The sequence below is a fragment of the Hetaerina americana genome, unplaced genomic scaffold (assembly GCF_022747635.1).
Source record: "Hetaerina americana unplaced genomic scaffold, ioHetAmer1.1.p SCAF_2, whole genome shotgun sequence".
Taxonomy (NCBI): Eukaryota; Metazoa; Arthropoda; class Insecta; order Odonata; family Calopterygidae; genus Hetaerina; species Hetaerina americana.
This window is the reverse complement of record NW_027286763.1, coordinates 108,948,771-108,971,493: the sequence shown is the minus strand read 5'-3', so window position 1 is coordinate 108,971,493 and position 22,723 is coordinate 108,948,771. Positions and strand designations below refer to the sequence as shown.

Genomic DNA, 22,723 nt, shown 5'->3' with positions numbered 1-22,723 from the left:
TTTGCGTTTTATTTTAACTGTGGACCGATTTTTTTCATTTTGTAACAAACACATTAGACGGAGGAAACGTGCAAAATTTACAACGAAAATGGCGAAGCGAACGCAAATGTTTTGTGATGCCATTGACGCTGTTACCACTGAGCACGTTTGAGAAAAGAAACGGAATAACGTGCCAATGGGTTGAATCGTCGAAAGGTGATGGCACCAACCGTGGGCGCGCATTTCTGCGGCGTGGCAGAAGAATAACGGTTGCGGCCAAAATGACGAGAGCGAAAAAAAATAAAAGCTCCCAATGACAATGGGAGAGGGAGGGTGGCGGGAAGGAGAGGGGGAGAAAGGAGATGAAGTGAATCCCACGGATGGCGTGGATGGGTGAGCAAAAAAAACACTTATCATTGAATGAGGACATTGCTCAAGAGTTGAATTTAAAAGCAGGAGAAAATATACCACACATGGTCTATGCAATAAATGCGCGAACTGGTGCAATCTGGCGGCCATATGGCGGACTATATCCTCGCACAATAGCGGCGCTAGTTGCCGGAGACCCATTGAGCCGTCTGTGCTTGGCGGATCGTCGAGCTGTACATGGTGCCAATTATGTTAGTTTATGTAACCCTCGTTTTTACTGTTTGTCGAAAATGGAAATTGACGAAATCACGGAGCAACGAATCCACCTCAAGTTTTTGAATAGCTGTATCAATAAATAACTGAAATTTTGACAGCTGTTTATGGTGATAATGCTCCGAAGGAAACATCCGTTTTGTATGTCCTTACCGATCGTCGAAAAACAATTCCGAATGATAGCTGATGAACTGAATTTAGGAAAATCAACAGTGCACACTACAATTTTAATCGAACACGATGGATGGATCCTTCTACGTGACAACGCACCTGCACATGCAGCATTGATTGTTCGCCAGTTTCTGGCAAAATAATTCGATCGCCTTGATCCTTGATCATCCTCCTTATTCGCCAGATCTCGAGCCCCCCCCTGCGACTGTTTCCTTTTCCCAAAATGCAAAAATGCGAAATGAGGGGACATCACTGGGAAGATGTGGAAGACACAATAAAGCAAGAAACGACGAGAAAACTAAAAAGCCTAACTACCAAAAGGACTTCCAAGGGTGATTTAAACTGTGGAAAAGAGGATGGAATAATTGCATAGCAACGAATGGGACAAAATCGATGTGGACTAAATTTTGCAAAATGAAGTTTTTATGGCCTCAGTTCGCGTATTTATTGGACAGAGTATAATCTTTGTGAGAAACATTATGGACCAACGAAGATTACAGTGAATAATGGACCTGGAAGTTGTACGCAAGAGTAAAACGATCATTGATGCTGGATGAAGAACCCGAGGGGAGAGAAAGGAAGATGCGGGTTGGTCCATGAGGGCTCGGGAAGTGACCTAGGCAACAGCCCTTTCGCCGCTAAAATGCGGTGAAGTTGTGGTCGAAACTAACAACGCGGAATAGAACGAGTTGTTTATTTTGGTCAATTTTCGGGTAATGTATGCGAATGCATGAAAACAAACGACCATGCCACATTAATAACGGTTCAACTGAACCACAAGTTGAGGAACCGCACTCCTCCTCTGAACCATGGATCGCAAAAGAAAGAGGAGGTCCGTTGGACACACTCCGCGGACCAAGACGCCATTTCGTCCTTGAAGCCATCTCCTCCTCGTCGGAGAAGATTTTCACCCGTGGAATATTATAACAAAAGAAAAACGCGAGTCAGGATCCGCAAGGGACTCAAACCCGTCTGCTTCGATTCCAAATTTTTCATGAAAACCAATCTCCTAAAATATCATCAACCGAGAAAAAAAATGGAAAGGCAGAATATTTTACCAGGGGTATAAGCTTAAATCCTCTGTTTTTTAGCCAGAAAAACGGCTGTTTTTTTTCATAGAAAGTGAAAAAATTATTTATTAAAAATATTGTCCCTTGCTAACTACACATTTTTCCCATTTTTCGGGTATATTTGTGGATACCACGCCAAAAACATTCCTTCTCTTTCGATGCAAACCATTTGTCATGTCATTTCGAGACGTCTGCGTAAGCTTTCTAAGTGCTGCTTAGCGAGCGCGTGGCCCATCGACGGAAACAGGCGGTGGTCCGAAGGAGCCAGGTCTGGCGAATAAGCGGCAAGGAGTACCTCCCAGTTGAGTGTTTACAAATAGTTATGGACCATTATTGATCAATGGCATGGTACGTTGTCATGGAGGAAAATCAGCTTCTCATGTCTTTGCTCATATTCGGGTGTTTTTGATCAATTGTTGGTGGTAAAGATGGCCATTGACAGTTTCACCAGGTTTCAACAGCTCAAAGTTGAAGACACCCAGCTGGTCCCACCAAACGCACAGCGTAGTCTTCCGTCCGAAGCGATTTGGTCTTGCGGACAATATCGATGGTTTACCAGGATCAACCCACGATATTTTGCGTTTAGGATTTTCAAAGTATATCCGCTTTTCATCTCCAGTCACAATCCGATGTAAGGACGGCTTTCTTTTTTGTCTGGCAAGCAAGATTTCGCATTTGTTTTGACGTCGCTCCATCTGCCTATCGTTCAATTCATGCGGCAACCATTTTCCGATCTTTTGAACCTTTCCCATGGCACGTAGGCGCATGCAAATGGCTGGTTGAGTAACACCCAATTGCTCGGCGAGCATTTTTTTTGCGATTGCGTATCCTCTTCGTCCAAAAGAGCCTGCAAATTGATCGTCCTCAACCCCCCCTAGGCCGATTTTCACGCTCCTCATCGCTTAGGTCAAGACGGCCGTCTTTAAACCGACGAAACCAATCTCTGCACGTTGTTTCCCTCAAAGCACTATCGCCATAGGCCTCAAACAAGTATTCGATGCGATTCGGCAGCCGATTCCTTCAAATTAAAGCAAAAAAGCAGAGCTTCCCGCACATGCTCATTTTTAAGCAGGAAACTTGACATCATTAGCATACGAAAAATTTAGGTTGTTGTATGAAATTGCTGATGATGTGCGCCGATTATTTTGTTTTCAGATGTCAATTTCATAAAAACAAAGGAATGGCGTGTCCATAGTAACTTAATAGCTTACTATCGCCATCTGTGAGTAAACATCGGATTTAAGCTTGCAAACTTGGTAAATAACTATTGGCTAAAACACAGAAATGAATACACGCGCATGCACGCTAAAATTTTGAGTTATCCGCGAAATATTTCGCAGATGCGATGAAATTAAGTCAAACCGAAAATCTTCGTAACGAAGGTCGATAGGCGAACCTAAACTGGTGAGCTTCCCTTCTCCCCCACTCTGCATCCACGGATGCAGAGTGGGTGAAGAGGTTTTTCCTTTCCCTCATCCGCCAGTGGGTTCACTAGGGATATTAGGCGTCCAGAACATGACAGACCTTGGGATTTTACTCGGCATCGCCCGGATACAAGCGAGATACTCCAATCGGTGGTAAAGTCCTCCGAACACGTGACCTTACGATACTCCACCCACCGGTCGCCCTCACCGCTGTGAGAGAGATTTTTCGTGGTATAATAAATTCCTCCTTCAATATTCCACTGTTTTCATTCAAATCATGAGTAAGTTAATGGCCAAAGGGATATTTTTAAGCGCCTATTTATGATTGATTTTCACAAAGATCGTAAGTGTTAATTATAAACGCCACTTATCAGTATAATGAGTTTTTTTACCGTATTTCTGATTCCAAGATTTCCAGCGGTACGATGCGGGATGCATTTACACCCAAAGACCAAGAGATGCTGGTCGATAAAAAAAAAAAAAACTTCTGGTCTCGCATTAAATGGAGAGACATGGAGCAATACGCGGGATTAGAGAAAAAAGTTATTTTTCTTTCCGTCTCTACGAGCAGGTGACCTCCTCCCGGAAGTACCCACAAAAATGGATACATTTTTTCACACTAGGACAGGAGTGTACGTATATCGCCAAGGAAGCTTTGATCTCGCGAGTCACGGCGATGCAAATGAACGACAGAGAAGAAGAAAGAGAGAGAGAGCGCGTGGCAAAGAGTCTTTTTATTGAGATGATAATGATAGTATGTCCGAAGCAACCGTTGATGGTGATTGGACGATGGCGGAAGGAACAGAAATTATTACCAAAATTTTATTTTTATAAAGCTTTAAATATTTCTAGTAAAGTTGGCACAGAGGTGCAACTATCTAGCAAAAATAAAAAAAAACACATTGAGGACATTTTTCAATATATGATTTTCATGTTGCCGTCTCCTTTATTTTGTTCACCTAATAGTCAAAACTAAATTGACAGCTTTACTTTTTCAGCGATAAATATCGATGGTGTTTTAGGATCAATGCGAAGAAGGCAGGAGAGAAAGAACATGCGGATGGTCAGTCAATGACTAGCTAAAACTTGCGGTGTTTATTAAATTTGATCATCAATTGGGGCTTGCTGATTTTTCTTTCCGTATTTCATAAGAGCTAGGTTTGTAAAACGCTTGTAAAACAACGTTGTTGTGAAAAAGTTAGAAGCGTATCCAAAATATTTGAGCAACTACGAGGGTCATCCGGAAAGTAGTACCCGTTCGTGAAATAAAGACACAAAAGTAAATATTAACAAACATAAAAAATTTTATTTGAAAGAGGATACTTTAAACTACTTCTCAACATAATCTCCAAGCAAATTAAGGCATTTGTCATAACGTGTGACAAGTTTCTGTATTCCTGCTGCATAGTCCTTCGCCGCCAGCTCATTGAGATACGCGAGGGACCCATCTTGCACAAATTTTTGCATAATGCAGATGGTGTTTAACAATTTCATGAACAATTGTTCGAGAAACATTGGGAAAATGCTCACAGATGTCATCAATTGTGACGCGCCGATCGTTCCTCACGAATTCGACAACTGAGCTCACCAGTTGGTCTGTAATGACAGACGGTCTCTCCGAACGCTCATCGTCGTGTGTGTTCCCCCTCCCCATGTTGAAGTTGCGACACCACCGCCGAACAGACGACTCGTCCATTACATTGTCTCCATACACCTCCTTTAATTGGCGATGAATATCACATGGGCGAACGTTTCTTGCATTGAGGAATTTAATCACTGCCCTCACTTCACAACTGGCGGCGTTCTCAATTTTTTTAAACATTGTAAACAATCACAGAAACAACACAGGCAATGCTAGCGTCACGCAACTTGGCTCAGAGAAGGCAGACAAGCCACTGAAGCTATCTGACCTCGTCCAGCGGCTACTCGCGTCGTCAGCACTTCATGCGGCACGAACGGGTACTACTTTCCGGATGACCCTCGTAGGTTGGGAATCAGTCACGGAGCGAAGGTTAAATTACAGATTGAAGCCCTAGCACATAAATTGTAAGGATGTCTCTTTAGTAGTTATATTTAAATTGTATTATTACCCCCATCGAACTACGGCAGGGGAGATCATCTCAATAAAGTTAGAGAGAGATTAAAGGTAGAGCATATAGAAACGAAATTATTTACTTCGTAATTCAACGGCAAATAAACGACGCCACTGGCCACCATATTCAACACTGGCAACAGTGATAATATTTCCTTCCGTAAAGCATCTCCACCTTTTAATTTTTTTTTGTCTCCGGCGTAGCTTTGTGGAAAATGCATAGCATGTTGAAATGAAATGAATCTATTGTCTTCGCAATTCCACACACTTTATTTAAAAAAACGAGAATGGTTCTTATTCGTGTTTTTTTTACAACAGATAGATTTATGATGTAATTTTTTCCATGAACGATAAGGGATCAGAATAACGCTGTCCGATCACGGTTGAGATCATATTCGGGTCAAAATAAATCTGGTGTGCATTCATCCCCCTGCCACACACCATATGCGGTGGCTCGCCGAGTACTAAAAAAATACAATAGCTATTTACTTCCTTCAACGACTACATCATAACTACATTGATAAAAGCATCGGAAATGTATTTTTTGATGGCAATGGAATCAGCACATTGCACCCATCCATTTCGCATTCTAGACGAGGCAATGGCGGGTGATGTGCACTTTTGAAGTCTGCGAGGCGAACACTTGATGGGATTGACACCGGGGTGAAATCGAAGGGGACTGAGACGGCAAGATGGAGCCGAGTTTCCTCATCGGTCAAGAAGGACGTAAGTGTTGGAGGTCGCCGCGAAGGGAACATTGGCTAGGAGCGGGCCAGGGGGCTAAGTGAGGAAATCAGTGACTTCCCTCTCCAATCCGATCACGTTCCGCACCCTATATGTATTGGTGCTCTCCGTCACCAACCTTCCGCCTGCTCGCGCGGTCTGCATATAGATGCACGGACCGGCGATAGGAAGAAATTCGCGAGCAGGGCCCACGGGTCACGAGTTGACACGAAATTCGAAAGAATATTCATCATCGATGGATATGAACCACGGGATTAGTTTAAGACGGCTCTTCTCCTATGGACCACTAATCTCCCTCTTACATATTATCCTTTTTTTCTTCCTTGTGGCATTTAATTTATACGTCACCTTTGCTGGGGGCCTTCCGCTACAGTTTTCGTTTCATCTTTCCTTTCCCTCCACAACCGTCTACAGCCAACAATCACGTCTTTAAATCACTGTCATTAGTCAGAATCGCAAATTTATTTCCATGTTTCACCCACAGCTTTCTTCCGCTCTTCATAGAATTCTTTTTTGCTGGTGCTCGAACGGTTTTCCGATCTTAATACTCCACCGTGTGGCATTGAATTTTGTTTGCTTCCAAAGTTGGCACGTCTTCTACCATTGCCACGGTTCAGGACCGTGACCCGTGGAATGGTCACAAATACTGCCAAATACGAGATGAACCACACACACGCGCGTGTCTCCGATGGAGTGCGTTCGCCTTCCGAGGCAAGGCGCATGCGCCACACACGATTGTGCCCTCGGGTGAAATTCCTCCCGAAAGAACGAATGCCCTCCTCGCTTGAAGACGTCCCGCGACGGCATCACTGCTTTCTCCACTGCTGGACCAACAGTAATAATAATAATAATAATAAAAATATGGTTAACAGCAAATCTCTTTCGCTTTTAACAGGTTTTGATGTCATAATTTTCGATTCGTGTTCACTTCCGCTTTCTGCCATAGAACACTCCGCTCATCTTCAGATTGCGCCCTCTCGTCACCTTCTCCAAATCAACAAGAGCCTTTTCTTCGGGTACTCCGTCTCACGCGGCCACAGACGTTACGTCGTCAGCAAACAACAGCATTCGCTTCTCCTCGGTGGGCTGTTGCGTCAGTTCCTTTAAGACTCCTTTTATCGCCTTCCTCTCAATGGAGGCAGGTGCTGAAGGATACGAGTGGATTTGCACAGCCTTGGCTTACTTAAATCTTGCTCCTTCGCAGCTGAGCCCAGTGAGAGAATGTTGGGGAGAAATTTTCGAAATCGAAATGGGATGGAATGGTTTGAGGCAACACTTAGTGGCAGCGATTCATGTCGGGAAAGGAAATACTTTGTTGTTCTACATATAAAAATCACACTTTCAGGCATAACTTTGTGGAATTCCTTCATTATGAGGGTGAAAAAAGAAACGTAACATTTCCACCATAAAGATTTTATACTTCACACGACCAAGGTTTCTATGCTGTGCATCATCATCAGGTAACATACATCAGCATTTCTTCAACTTACATAGTCAGGCTCCAAGAGGGGAGTAAGGGAGGGGAGAGGGGGGGTAAGTTGAGTTTCGGTGTAGCAGCCTATTAGTGGTTTAGTTTTACATAGTGGATACATTACACATTTATACACAGTGGATTCCTTTATCTATCTCGGAAGTACCATCACATGGGTCGGAAGAAGAAGTACTACAGACATCAAGCGAAGAATAACTCAAGCTAAGAGAGCATTCACAATGAAAAGACAACTGCTGTGTTCAAAGAAGATAGAACTACAGACGAGGAAACAATACGCGAAAACATTTGTGTGGATCAAGGCACTCTATGGATCAAAAGCATGGACCATCGGAAAAGAAGACCATAAAAGACTAGATGCCTTCCAGAAGAATAGACGAAGAACGAAACTTATGGAATACGATAGAGAGAATGAGAACCAGATGGATTGACCACACCCATGAGGCACGATGGATTCGTGGGAATTTCACACGCCGCCAGGCTTAGTACTGGGTGAACTCTACCATCACCTACCAAACCGACTTTCGGGTTGATTATCGTGTTTATGGTTTATATATGAATATATATATATATATATATATATATATATATATCAATATCTTCGAAATGGAACGCTCTTCGGCGACGCACAAGATTGTGAAGACGACAGCCGAGCTGTCGAAACGTGAAATAACATATTGTGAGTGTCCTTTCTTTGTGTCTCTATATTCTACAAATCTACATCCGTGTTTATATATATACATATATATATATACATATATATATATACATATATATATATATACATATATATATGATATATATATATATGTGTGAGTGTATATATATACATGAATATATATATATATATATATATATATTCGCATTCGCATATATATATATATATATATATATATATATATATATGCGAATGAGACTGTCGACTCGCTATCGAAATCATATATCAAATAAACATTTTGCATCTGAGTCGCCGCGTCCACAAATCGTGGCGTTGGCTGTGGTCCCCCCTGAATGGCATGCCTGGTATCTCGTGAGTGGAACGGTCCAAATGGTTTTTTCCAACCCCTTTCCTGGAGGAAACTACGCGGATCCATTAGCATTATCTAACTTGAACTTGGAGAAAGTCGAGTCACATGCTCTCCCCGCTCCGCCCATTCTAGCATCCGTGTTTCGTTTGCCACCAGGGGGGGAGGGGGGCTTGTTTTATCTTTTTCGAGGCTATCGAGCATTAGGGCGATGGACCTCGTCTCTCTCCGCGTCCTTCGTCTCCTTGCGAAAAGCATCTTACCGCTTCGACCATGAAGTCGTTTCGATAGGTTGTTCGGGGCACAGCTCTAGTCGCACTGACGTTCAACTCGAGGTGAACGGCGAACACCCTATCAGAATAAGGGGAACCACTCTGACCCCTTAACCACGTTTTAGGCTTTAAATTCTCGGCGTGATCTATTTATCAATGACGCTCGAGAGGCATCGCCTGGACTGGAAACAGGGATTCTCAAAGTCAGTAACTCTATCAATTATCGTACTAGGGACATTCAAATGAATAACGAACACCCGCCACAACACAACAGTCCGTGCGAAAGGTGGCAACACTGTTGCTCTAAATCGATGCAGGTATCATTGTGGTAGGCAGGAGAACTGCTATGTACGTAAAAACCTACCTATTACATTAAAATACATGGCGAATGAATCAAGAAATGCAGAAGATTCTGACGCCTATCAATACTCAATCGATACCGTCCCCTTGGGCCGTAGTAAACGACACGGTTACCGCAAAACATATCTGCCAATGGTACACTGTAAAAGTTCGTTCGACAAGAATGCAGGCTTGCTATGCGAAATGCGATACCGTTCGCCAACATCGCGACATTCCATCGACGAAGCCTTCAAAATATTTGATTTGCATGGCACGAGGGGAGATGTGCAGATTTGAATATCTAGCGACCCTCACTTCATGCCTTTCGTGTCTTACAACAACCAACACCAACCAACTTCACGATTTAGCCATCGGGATGCATATCCGAGGGATGTTCAGTTCTTTGTCAGTTCATTGATTACACCTACTCTTGTCCTTTATTCAATCGTTCTTATCTGTGCTATCTCGACCTAAGTGGACCTTACGTGGATGAACTAAAAACTTCAAGCTTATCCACTAAATATACGTTTCCTCCACGAATGAGCAATAGTAAGCAGTGTCGTGTCATGCTCAAACCACCTACCTGGGTGGTGGTATGAACATGGTACGCTGGGAGTGAAGTTCGGGAGTCCTGGATCAAATTAATATTTCTTAATGGATTCACGACATCACAAAGACCCCAGAGGTTTGTTAGAGACGAGATGAATAAGTGAATAAAAGAATTTAAAGCAGAAGTTTGAAAATGTACACGAAGCGAATGTACAGAACCCGCTATGGTATCACTGGAGTGAAACATGCGCGGACCACGAACAGATTTCATCAGGGTTTCATGAGTTCATTACATTCATATTACACATGACTAAGTGCTCGGGACGCAGATAAAAATTACTCGGCGAGGATTTCCAGGCTCTAAGGTTGCTCGCCATGAAGGATTTCCGACTGATATCACCAGCGATAGTTACAATTACGGGAAAACTCTGAGATAACGCACTCTTCTGTCTCAGCGCACACCATGTTTACGTGCCGGTAACACTGCATATAAACCTTCCATTCCAAAGGAATTGGTTAATTGCCACGACCGACACAGTTAGCTAGTTATTTATTTCTCTCTCTCTCTCTCTCTCCCCAAATTCCTTCGCTCCCATTCATGACGCCTCGAGAGAAGAACATGGGAGGGGCCAGTTCTGGTTCGGTGGACGGCGGCGTAAATCTACGTGACCAATTGGCAGCTTTCGTCGAGGGTAGAGACAGACGCCTCATGTTTCTCTCCGTCCATCTTCCTGTCCCTAATGTCTCCGTTGTCCCAATTACCTGGCTCACCATTCGAGGTGAATGTGACGCCAGTCACACACTCGAACGAGTCGCAAGTTTCTGGTACTCGAAGGATCAATGGAGAAAGCAAGGTTGAAAAGCACCGTGGGGAGAGGGAATTAAGCGGCTACAGAGAGCTCCATGAAATTATCCAAGCTAAGCAATTCGCATTCTTCAGACACAAGGTGTGTCCCAAAAATATGTAGAATGATTCTTTGCCACCAATGCAGATGGCTAGGGTGAGTTGGATGATTGATGGCGAGAAAGGTAATTGGGGATCTTTGGAAAGCAACGCGACCCACGTCAGTTAACTGTGGGCATTTGCGGTGAGCGGATTGCTGCTAGACTGCACCCACGTTCGACGATCACGTCACGAATTCACGATGCCACTTTTTAAGGAGCAATTATATGCGATAAAAATGTACATTAAGCCTGGAAAATCATATTCGGAAACCATGACCATGGTTAAGGATGCTTATGGAGATGGAGAAATGCCCGAAGTGGTGATGGTTTTCTGCTTCTGTACAGGATGTTCTGTGAGGGTAGAGAGAAGTTTACCGTCCATAATCAACACAGTGTGATGAAAACGTGCAAAAAGTGAGACACATGACCGACTCTGATTGACCCCCCAGTGTTAGGATGACAACCTTGCCTTGGACCTCTTGGACCACGGTGAAAGCGACCCGAATTTTTCAGACCAGGTGGTTACAGTTACGAGGCATGGGTCTTTGAGTGCGATCCAAGTATAATCCCTTTGAGTACCATTTTGGACCACTGGATTATGTCAAAGATGCTACAACGAGGTTCCTGAATGGGTGTCCTGTGGATGCCTTCGAGGAAGCGCACCACAACTGACGGAGGCACTGGCATCAGTGGGTCGATACATAAGGGTGATATAATGAAGAATTATAACAATTGGTACTTTGATCTACAAGAAAATTTTTTCCTCGGATTTATTCTACTTGTTTTTGGGACAGCTCTTTTATGATATGTAGACTACAGCCACTCCGGAGAAATAGAGGTGGACGAACAAATGGAAAGTGGGGATCGAGATGGTGCGGTGGCTAGCGTACTGGCTTCCCACCCAGAAAGCTCCCAACCTGGGTTCGAATCCCGGAGATGACGGATATTTTTCAGTGGTATCCTGATCCCAACTTGAGGTGCTTTGTGGTGGAGGGCACTTGGAGTGAGTACGCAGTCCGTCGGATGGGACGTTTAACTGTTTGACCTCTTGGCGCCTTTCGTTAAGAGTAGGCTAAACCGACGCCGGGTTTATCTCCACCCTTCATCCTTTCCTATCCATCCCTAATGTCGGAAATGAGCTCAGGTGTCGGTCGTCTCCCATAAAAACTACAAATGGAAATATCATGCAACAAATGGAATATTACTCACAAAGACAAAGAAAACAAAGGCCATGGGAGACAGTGGATTGAGGAAGATTAATTGGATACATCCAATTATCCAAGGATAGATAAATTGGGGAATGACAGTTAATTGAAGACTATAATAAAGTAATGTTGAGTGGGAATAACTAAGGAGGAAAATCAAGAATGAAGCTCGTGAAAAGATTGCTGGAGGAAACTATTTCGTGTAATAAGCACCGGACATCGCCAATCGAAATAAATCAAGCTTGGAGGTTGGTATCGATCTATGAGAGTGTATAAGTCCACGACAAACTTAGCCTTGAGGTGTGTGAACACATGCTATTGACAGGGTAAGGAGCCATCCTTTTCTCTACCACCGGGATTTGAAACCGAGACCTTATGGTTATTTAATGACTTCTTTACGATAAATTCCAAAGAAACTGCGGGAGATGCCGCAACAGTAACTTTTAACGGAGTCATGCGCTAATGTGCATTTCAATTCAACAATTTCAGAGTGTAAAATTCATTCGCCTTGACTGGGATCCCAGTCAAGGCGAATGATTTTTACACTCTGAAATTGTTGCATTCTTTACGATACTAAAAAAATTAACTGGTGAAAAGAAATAATATTTATACGAGGACTATCCAATAAATGCGCGAACTGGTGCAATCTGGAGGCCATGACGCGGACTATAGCCCCGCCCACTAGTGGTACTAGTTGCCTGGTACCCAATGAGCAGTCTGTGCTTTGCGGATCGTCGAGCTGTGCGTATTGTGGTCGTTATGTTAGTTTCTGTAGCCCTTGTTTTTACTGTTTGTCGAAAATGGAAATTGACGAAATCACGGAGCAACGAATCAACATCAAGTTTTCTGGTGAATTGCTGTAAAAGTTATCAAGAAATTGGTGAAATATTGACAGCTGTTTAATGGTGACAATGCTCCGAAGAAAACATCCGTTTCCAAGTGGATTAAGCGTTTTAAAGATGGCCGACAAGACGCCACGGATGATGCAAGGCCGGGACGACCTTCAACCACCTGTGTTGACGACAACATTGATCGTGTGCGGTCCCTTGTCCTTACCGATCGCCGAAAAACTGTCCGAATCTTGATAGTTGATGAACTGAATTAGGAAAATCAACAGTGTACACTACAATTTAAACCGAACATGATGGATGGACCCTTCAACATGGCGCATGTACCTGCACATGCGGCATTGATTGTTCGCCAGTTTCTGGCAAAAAATTTAATCACCATCCATGATCATCCTCCTTATTCGCCAGATCTCGCCCCCCACGCGACTGTTTCCTATTCCCCCAAAATGCAAAAGTGTGATGAGGGGACATCACTGGGAAGATGTGGAAGACACAATAAAGCAAGAAACGACGGAAAACTAAAAAGCCTTACTGCCGACGACTTCCAAGGGTGCTTCGAACAGTGTATGAAAAGAAGATGGAATAAGAAGTGCATAGCCTACGAATGGAGAGTAATTTAAAGGGGACAAAATCGATTTGGACTAAATTTAGCAAAATAAAGTTTTTAATGGGCTCAGTTCGCGTATTTATCGGACAGATCTCGTACTTTAAGAAGTTTTACGTAAATTTCATGGCACATAGATGCTATCGTTGTCCATGAGAGGTCTAATTTCATTATGGTCCCCACACTTGCGGTGTTTTATGGATTTAACAGTACTGATCACCCTTTACGGCATCATACGAAATTTATAATACATTGCTACGGACTCTTAATGCTCCAATTCTTTTGTGGCATGCATTTCATGCCAAATAGAGCTTGAATTTATATTAATATGTGTCGGTTTCACTGCCGACTTACTCTTTTTACCATTCGTGCTACCGTATCCATTACTGCCTCTTTCGTCTCTGATAAATTCATATAACGGTATTTAAGTGTGAAATATTTCTCTTTGCATGCTGGACGAGCTGCTATTAGTAAGGAGAACATTAAAATAGGGATTAGATGAAAGAATCACAGCATTATAGGTTACTTAGAAATTGAAACAAGAGAAATAGTTTTTTCTCCTAGCGCGGTCGCTTGGAGTCGTTCTTATCATTCAATGGTTCATCATTCATCGGGAAAATTGACGTCCTCAATCCATCCGTTCCGCTCTTGATCTCCCGAACGTTGCGTCTAGTGGGAAGCGGTTCACCCTCGCGCAGTCACCCTTGGGGGACCTGAGTGCCATGGCATGACGAGGACGGTCCCTGCTTCGGTGTTGGTCGAAATCCTTTACTTTATGTCAAGGGTTTTTGCATGAGTATATTTCATGTTTTGTTTGTGGCATTTGCATAAATTTACGGCTTTTGCATGCGGTTTTTCTGAATTACGGGTGGTACCCTAACAACTCCCCCCCTCCCCCGCCATACACCCTTTCGGCGGCTTGCCGGTGTATTAAGTAGATGTAGATGTGTTCCACAATATTATTTGCTCGTGTATTCTTCACCTCCCCCGGCCACGAATGGGATGCCTGTATGGGTCGTGTGGGGTCGCAGAAAACGCTTCCTCGCCCTCTCGCCTCTTGTTCTCTTATCCCTCCCTCTTTCCCTTCCATTACTTCGGTCGAAAGTTCAACTATCACCCACTTCAACGGTGTCCATGGGACAGCATTGATCGTGTGCGGTCCCTTGTCCTTATTACCGATCGTCAAAAAAGTGTCCGAATCTTGATAGCTGATGAACTGAATTTAGGAAAATCAACAATGCACACTATTTTAACCGAGCATGATGGATGGATCCTTCACCATGACAATGCACCTGCACATTCAGCATTGATTGTTCGCCTTTGTTTCTAGCAAAAGATTCAATCACCATCCTTGATCATCCTCCTTATTCGTCAGTTCTTGTCCCCTACGACTTTTTCCTCTTCCCAAAATGCAAAAATGCGAAATGAGGGGACATCACAGGGAAGATGTGGAATACACAATGAAGCAAGAAACGACAAGAAAACTAAAAAGCCTAACTGCCAAAAGGACTTCCAAGGGTGCTTTAAAAAGTGGAAAAGAAGATGGAATAAGAAGGCATAGCAACGAATGGAGAGTACTTCGAAGGGGACAAAATCGATGTTGACTAAATTTTTCAAAATCAATTTTTTTATGGCCTCAGTTCGCGTATCATATATTGGACAAACCTCGTATTGCAGTGCAATTGGTTGGTATACTACCTTGATCAAAAATTTCCCGGAATTTATTCAGAAAATTAAAAATACAAGTTTATTCATCTAAATCTATATTGTCCCCTTCAAAGTAATCCCCATCGACTGCAACACACTTATGCCAGCGCTTGATCCAATCCTCGAAACATTTTTTATATTCGGTTTTCGGTATGTCCATCAGTGCTTCCTGCGATTTTTCCATTACTTCCTCTCGGCTGCTAAAACGCGTTCCCCGTAATGGTTTTTTAACTCGATTGAACAGAAAGAAGTCACAGGGAGCCAAATCAGGTGAATTCGGTGGCTGTTGGATGGTATTTGTTGCATTTTTCGTCAAAAAATTACGAATAATGATAGCACTGTGCGACGGTGCGTTATCATGGTGCAAAATCCACGAGTTTTCTGCCCACATTTCTGGTCTCTTTCGGCGAATTGCTTCACGCAAACGTCTCATAACGCCCAAATAATACTCTTTGTTTACTGTCTGGCCTTCTGGCAAAAATTCATGATGCACTACACCGTTGTAATCCATGAAAACCGTCAGCATTGCCTTCTTTTTTGACTGAAAACGACGTGGTTTTTTTGGTCTCGGCTCATTTGGTGAACGCCATTCACTTGCCTGATGTCTGGATTGCGTGTCGTACTCATAAACCCACGTCTCGTCTCCAGTAATGATCCTTTTGATGAATGTGGGATCGGATTCAGCCTCGCAAATCATGTCTTTTGCGACGTCAACACGGTCTCTTTTTTGCATGAAATTGAGGTACTTTGCTGCTACACGACGGAAACCCAAATCATTAACCACAATGTCTTGGGCGGATCCATAGGCAATGTTCAAGTCCTCCGCTATTTCTCTGATGGTTAATTTGCGGTTATTGACCAACATTTCTTTTACTTAATCAATTTTTTCACCGACTTTCGATGTCGATGGTCTGCCACTGCGTTCATCATCTTCGATTGACTCACGACCACTTCTGAACCGCTCGTGCCACTGGTAAACGACCGTTTTTTTTAGAGAATCGTTGCCGAAACACTTTTCCAACAATTCCAACGTCCGTGCGCCACTAAATCCGTTTTTTACGCAAAATTTAATACAAGTTCGTTGTTGCAAATTTAAATCCATTTCTGAAATTGTAAAAAATCGCCAACACACACAGTGATAGATGTACTCTTGGCTACGTAACTTTTGCAAATGTCAAGTTATGACACTAAGATTTAAAGGGAATATCAACAACAGATGTACCAATTTAACAAAAAAAACAGAACTCAAATCGGAACGATGGGAGCGCCACACGGTGGTTATTCCGGGAACTTTTTGATCAAGGTAGTATTTCAATGCAAACACATTCCGTCTTAAAACTGCGCAGTTGGTGTCAAGGTCTAGAAGAGCATAACTCAGTATTTGCACTTGGGTGGCATATATAGAATGAATGCGAACCATTCTTCCCCGACTGCTCTCATTTGGACTTGTTAACAAGGTTATAATCAAAACACCTCTTCTTCTTCCTGCATCGTACCAAAATTATATTCTCCATTTTTCATTCAAGAAATTACGCTGGTAAAAAATAATTTTTGACGATGGAATTACATCGGTGAGGATGCACAACTATTTCGTAGTTTCTTTCACTGAATTTTTTCAAGCGAGCACGTTATTAATTAACAGAATGAGGTTTATAAACTGGACAAGATGGTGTGAGGCAACAGAAATATTTCACAAAAGGTCGCAAAAAAAGTCTTAAACTTGAGGATGATATGAGGATGCAAAATATGTTCAATTCGCCCTCATACCACCGTGCCTTATTACAATGAATCATATTCCATAAGCTGATTAAATTAACCAGGTACTGATTGCGAAAAAATCTATAGGAACCGGTCCTTCATTGTCGAATAGCTGCCCAAAAATGAAATATAAGACGTATAACTGTGATTTACATCACGCAAATATTTAAAATGCTTGCTTATCTATATGTAACACTAGTTGTGCAACACTATCTCCTAGATTGCACAAGCATATTGTATACACTAACCTCCCATGGCAGTGACCCCCAAGGTCTCCTCCAGACGAAACGCAGGTCACAGCAGGATGTCTGAGTCCCTGTAAATAAAGAAAAACATTCAATAAAATCACATAACACTCTCATCACTTCATTCAAACTTTTAGGTAAGGGAAAACATTTTTTTGGCAGGCATTCATTTTCGAATATCCAAGAAAATATTTTCATGTGTGCAATTTAGAATTGAGCGTGATTTAAAAAAAATTCAAATTAAACGTAGGATCATTGACATAAACGATTTAATACGAGGGTAGGCTGAAAACTAATGCACACATGTTTGTAGACTAAAAACAAAATGACCTTCAGAATAACTCCTGGTGGCGTGTGGAAGTAACATTCCCCCTCAATACGCATGCGCAGGTTTGAGGTCGTTACATTCATCCAGTGTATTTGAGAAGCGGAAGTATGGAGACGTGTTCGAGTGCTATGCCAACGCGAGTCAAACACCATGCTATTATCGACAGCTGCCTTCACCTCATTGTCCGGGATGCAATGATTACCCTTGAGGTGTCTCATGAGTTTAGGGAAAAAATAAAAATCGCAAGGCGCAAGATCGGGGGAATAAGGAGGGTTTTGTTTGTTCTCGTCTGTGAGACGGCGTTGTACCCATCAATCACAGATTTTACGATGTCTCAATTGTACAATAATAAAGCCGACGCGTTCCTTGGATATTCCAATATGGTTTGCGATACGCTTTTGAGTGATTCGCCGGCCATTTTGAATCAAATCATCGACGAGTTTGCGATGTTTATCGTCTGTGGCAGTGATCGGACGTCCGGTGCGTGTTTCATCAACAATTATGGCTTTTCCAGGCTCGCAACCACGAAATTCTACTACCCATCGATTTACCGTAGACCTATCAACAGCATCTTCACCACAAACAGCCTTTAAACGACGATGAATCTCAGTAGGAGACACTTTTTCAGCAATTAAAATATCAATTCGACTTAATTCCGTTTGCCCTTTTTACATTTGTTCTGCTCCCATACCTATCACGCTGACTTTCTAATGAGCACAAAAATGATTGTAACCACTCGTGTGATTGGCTAACTTAAGCCATCTGCTCCTGCAAACCTAAATGATTTCATTTAAGTACCCACCGATTTTCATTCCTATCTCCAGTTCATTCTCCAAATTTTTAACCATTGCCTCCGCGAGTAGCTTAAGAAGCACGGATGACAATTTTACAGCCCCGTCTAACCCACCTTCTCATCCTAGCATTGCCCGTACCTACTCTCCATCCGACACTGATACCTGAGAAGACTGAAACATGTGCAGCGTCTGTAAAGAAATGTCTTAAATTTTGACCATATCTTACTATCCCGTATTTCCGTCCAGTTTTAACAGAGAGTTCACCAAAGGAAGACGACGCGCTCCGCCAGTGAACGTCGTCGAGCTTTGGAGACCGGATCTCTCACAAGGAGAGGCCATAAGGCCGTTACACTCCGTCGGCCGAAACACCACGTGCCCAATCTTCTGCCCCATCCTCCGACACGTAATAAAAAAAACTGAAATGCGAATGCGATTTGCGACTGCGGAGAAAAAATATGGCAGCTGCAGGAGGGTACATTATACCAAAAAAAATCTGTTCTGGTCGTCTTAGCTATGCTCTTGAGAGAAGTTTCCCAAAAAGACTCTTCTTCCCAGTTCCATTTCATTTTGCACTGAAGATAGAAAATCATGCGGTGTGATGAGAAATAGGCATCTACATAATACCCCGTAAGCCGCCACCAGGGTGTGCGGCGGGGGGTGTTAGGTCACCACCAATAAAAAGGAACAAACCCACATGCAAAATCAACACATATGAACATGCAAAACCATACCCACAGAGGCGTATACATTCATGCAAAAATCCTTTGATTCTACACGCATTCAAATACATATACTATCATCTAACAAATATTAGTACCTTAGGATGCAGTAATAAATGTATCCAATAAGGTGAAAGCTTGAATTTGAAAAGTAAGAAGGCGAATTTCCACTCCCACATGGACATATAACATGCAAGGGTTTCCTCCCCCAATGACACAGGTAGGGAATGTGACCCAACGATGCCGGTAGCGGGAGAGTCCCCCCCCCCACAGAGAGAGAGAGACGAGGGATGGTAGGGGAAACTTAAACAGACAAGGTAGATCAAGCAATACTGTTAAGATCACTACATTATTCAAAGGCATTCTAATGAGGTCATGCGGAAAGAAAGGGTTTTGACAGCAAAACACAAGAGGTTGAGGTCTAACGTATATAAGCATTATCTAATCAAAATTAAGACAATTGTAAACACTTAATGAAGACTTTCCCAGTTTTGGAAACCCCTGAAACTTAATTGTTTCTTAATTGCGAACAGACCAAAAAACACATTTCATGGCATAAAAGTGGTGAAAGTGAATTGGAACTGTTATCGACACAAATAACCAGCGATCCACCAAAAATATGCGTGGCCGGGGGTGGGAAGGGTGGGCGATAAGGGAGGATATGGAAGAGGGAGGTATATGGGACAAATTATTCGTTTAAAAACTATCAAATGATGTGTAAATTTGCATACATGCACGAGGAAGACTTAATTAAAAACAAGGTTTAATTCACCTAATTAATTAGTAATTTGTCATTCGAAAAATGGGTATAAAAATGAACCTTAACCATTTATAAGACAGGCCTCCACCAAAACAAGACAGGTCATGCAGAATTAAAAAGTAAGTAAGAAGGGGAAAATCTTACATATTACTATTACATGGACATGCAACTCATGATCCCCACCCCTTTAATCACACGCAGGGGAATGGGAAACACCGCTGTAGACAAGGGGGGGGGGGTCAGGCGTCCTCACCCCCCCCCCTTTACCACGGAGAGAGAGAGAGGCAGATGACACGCATTTTGGATAATAGTTTCTCTTTAATGACAACTTCCGTACGAAGGAGTACCCATGAAAACGAAATAAAGCAATTATTAATTAATCAATATCCGGAAGAAAAAGACGGGCATATTTTTCTTGCATACTGAAGGCAATAGTTGAAGTCACTCGTTGATTGCACACAAGTATGTGTCAATGTAAGGGAAAAAGCGCGAACGATTTGACGAAAATAAAGGCAACTGCGAGAGGGAGAAGAGATGAAACATTTGAAAAATGGAACAAGGATAGTTAGCAAGAGGTCTCCCCATCAGCTTTAATGGAGACCGAAGAGAAAAATATTCAATTGAGAGAGAGAGAGAGAGTTCGATTGGATAAAGGGACTAAAAACATCGAATACATGTCACAGTCTCCAATTGTTTTCGGAAAAAACGACCACTTAATCCTAACCATTTCACAGTCTATTTCCATCATATTGAATGAATGAATGATCAAGTCTTCTAAAGTAATTGGTTTTTTTTTTTAAATTTTCAGAACGTCTTCGGAAAACAGATCGTTAAAGAGATTCAGTCTTAAATACGTGACTTATCCCACGATTTCGAGAATTTCCATCCAAGTGACGTCGTGCGTGTGTTTGGTGCAACTACCCACAAAAGGTTCCTCATCCTCCACATGGCACAAAGATTCAGGGCCGGAATGCCGCCGGGAAACAAACACATATCCGCCCTCTCGCCCGCCCACGCTTCGAGGAGCCTCGCCTATTTCCCCCCCCCCCCGCGCCCTCTAAGACGCCCACGCGAGGAAGCACCCTGCACTCACCTCGATCACGCACCAGGCAGGAAAAAGAGAGAGAGACGTGATGCAGGTTCACGCATGTGTGCCCAGAAAAATACCCTTTGAAGGAGACAGGTTAGACAGGATCGCGTGGCCAGCGGCGAGAGAGCGGGCAAGTGGCCGCCGGGTTTCTCTTCTCAACCCCACACCCCACCCACCCGTCAACCGATGACCTTGATTTTTAAAGCAGCCTCTGACATAAGAAACGCAATGCAGCGCGACTAAGCGATGTGAAAACATTGGTCACTTACGCCCGAGTAAATGGATACAGGTGAAACGGGGAAACCGGTTCCCACGAATACGGTTCTGTGCAAATGTTTCGCTTCACGCCGCCAAATGAAGCTCTTCCGCAATGGCCCCACGCCGAGACAATGCGGTCACCCACCGATGATTAATGCGGAGCTGAGTTTCGGGACTCGGAGTGAATGTAAAACATTTGAATTCGGGAGGGGGCAGTGCTTCTGGGAGAGGCCTCTCAAATCAATCCAAGATTCGTACTGGGCAAGATACAAGAACAATGAATGGCTGCGACGGACGTTGAGGTAAAAATAAAGTTTTTGCAAGCAAAAACGGCTGAGAGAAACTAACAATAGAAAACTATTCTCATGGCACTCTCGCGTGACCTTGAACTTTGAAAGGGCATCTATTAGAATACTGTGCGGGGACGGGGAAAGGACAATGAAATATATGCATGGATATATAGCATATCCCTCAGAAATTGAATATATATATATATATATATATATATATACACAAATATATAAAAACACAGATGTAGATTTTTAGAATATAGAGACACAAAGAAAGGACACTCACAATTTGTTATTTATATTTGTCACATATTTGTTATATATATAATGCATATGAAGTTAGCACTAGTGGGGAAAAAGAAATACACAGAAACACACAAAAAAGAAAAGGGACTCACTAGGTTTCGAATTTTCGGTGGTCCACGCCACCTCTCTCAAAGAAGAGAAGGACAGAACTCTTCTAACTTCATACATTATTATTCACATTCGTGAGGCTTTCACATAAGTAGTATATAGTATAAACCCCCACATTCACGCACGAAAACCCGCCATATGGCGAACAAATATTCATTTACACGGAAATAGATAAGAGGAAAAGGGAGAAGGAACATATAAAGGGCGAGCACAAGAAAGGTGGGGAAGACACAGACCACAAGCGCAAAAATATTTCCTAGACCGGGACTCGAACAAAGGATCTTTCGATTTGTCGGGCATATGCCCTAACCTTTTTGAGCTATCGAGGAAACGTAATTTACGCTGAAATCTGCAGGGGGTTTATGCAACCAAGTTCCCCGATCCTTTGACCAGGAGACGGCGTGAGGGAAGTGCTAACGGTTGCAAAGCTAAAGTATAAAGCGTTGAAAGGCGTAGTGCGGTTTAAATCGAGTCATAATGAGGACGGTACAATCTTTTTTCCATATAAAATGAAAATGGTCAATTAAATGACGTCTGAAGTCGATCTTACGTCATGTTGCTTAACCTTTCCGATATTCATCATCACTCGAAAACTCTCAGCCGTTCCCTTTTTCCTTCATCTCAAGATGTTACTCATCGAAGAATTACGTCGTTTCGAATGACTATTATTCGAGGATTAGAGTAGTTATTATTATTCAATCCACGTGAATTACTGAGAGTATGTAATAGTATGAGCAATTTTTCAGAAGCATTAAAAAAAATCATAACTGATATTCAACTTTCTACGGAGTCAACTCCGAATACATTTTTCCAAATAACACAGAACACAACGCGTAATGACGTCATTCGACGCAACTTTTGGATTCAACATCACGGTTTACTGGGAAATTGTAATCAAAGGATCAAGGAGCTTTGTTATTTTGCAAGTGCATGCATGTATGTAAGTTCCTCATGAGGTAAGC

The 22,723-nt window shown here is 42.7% G+C and overlaps 1 protein-coding gene across 2 annotated transcripts in view; it reads right to left on the bottom strand.

Moving 5' to 3' along the window:
* LOC139688378 (sphingomyelin phosphodiesterase-like) overlaps positions 1-22,723 on the bottom strand; it is a 126,436-nt gene that overhangs the window by 19,123 nt on the left and 84,590 nt on the right. For both annotated transcript variants that reach the window (XM_071585923.1, XM_071585922.1), the window contains exon 3: positions 17,112-17,179. The gene's annotated coding sequence lies outside the window, so the exon portion shown is untranslated. The remainder of the gene's footprint in view (positions 1-17,111; positions 17,180-22,723) is intronic.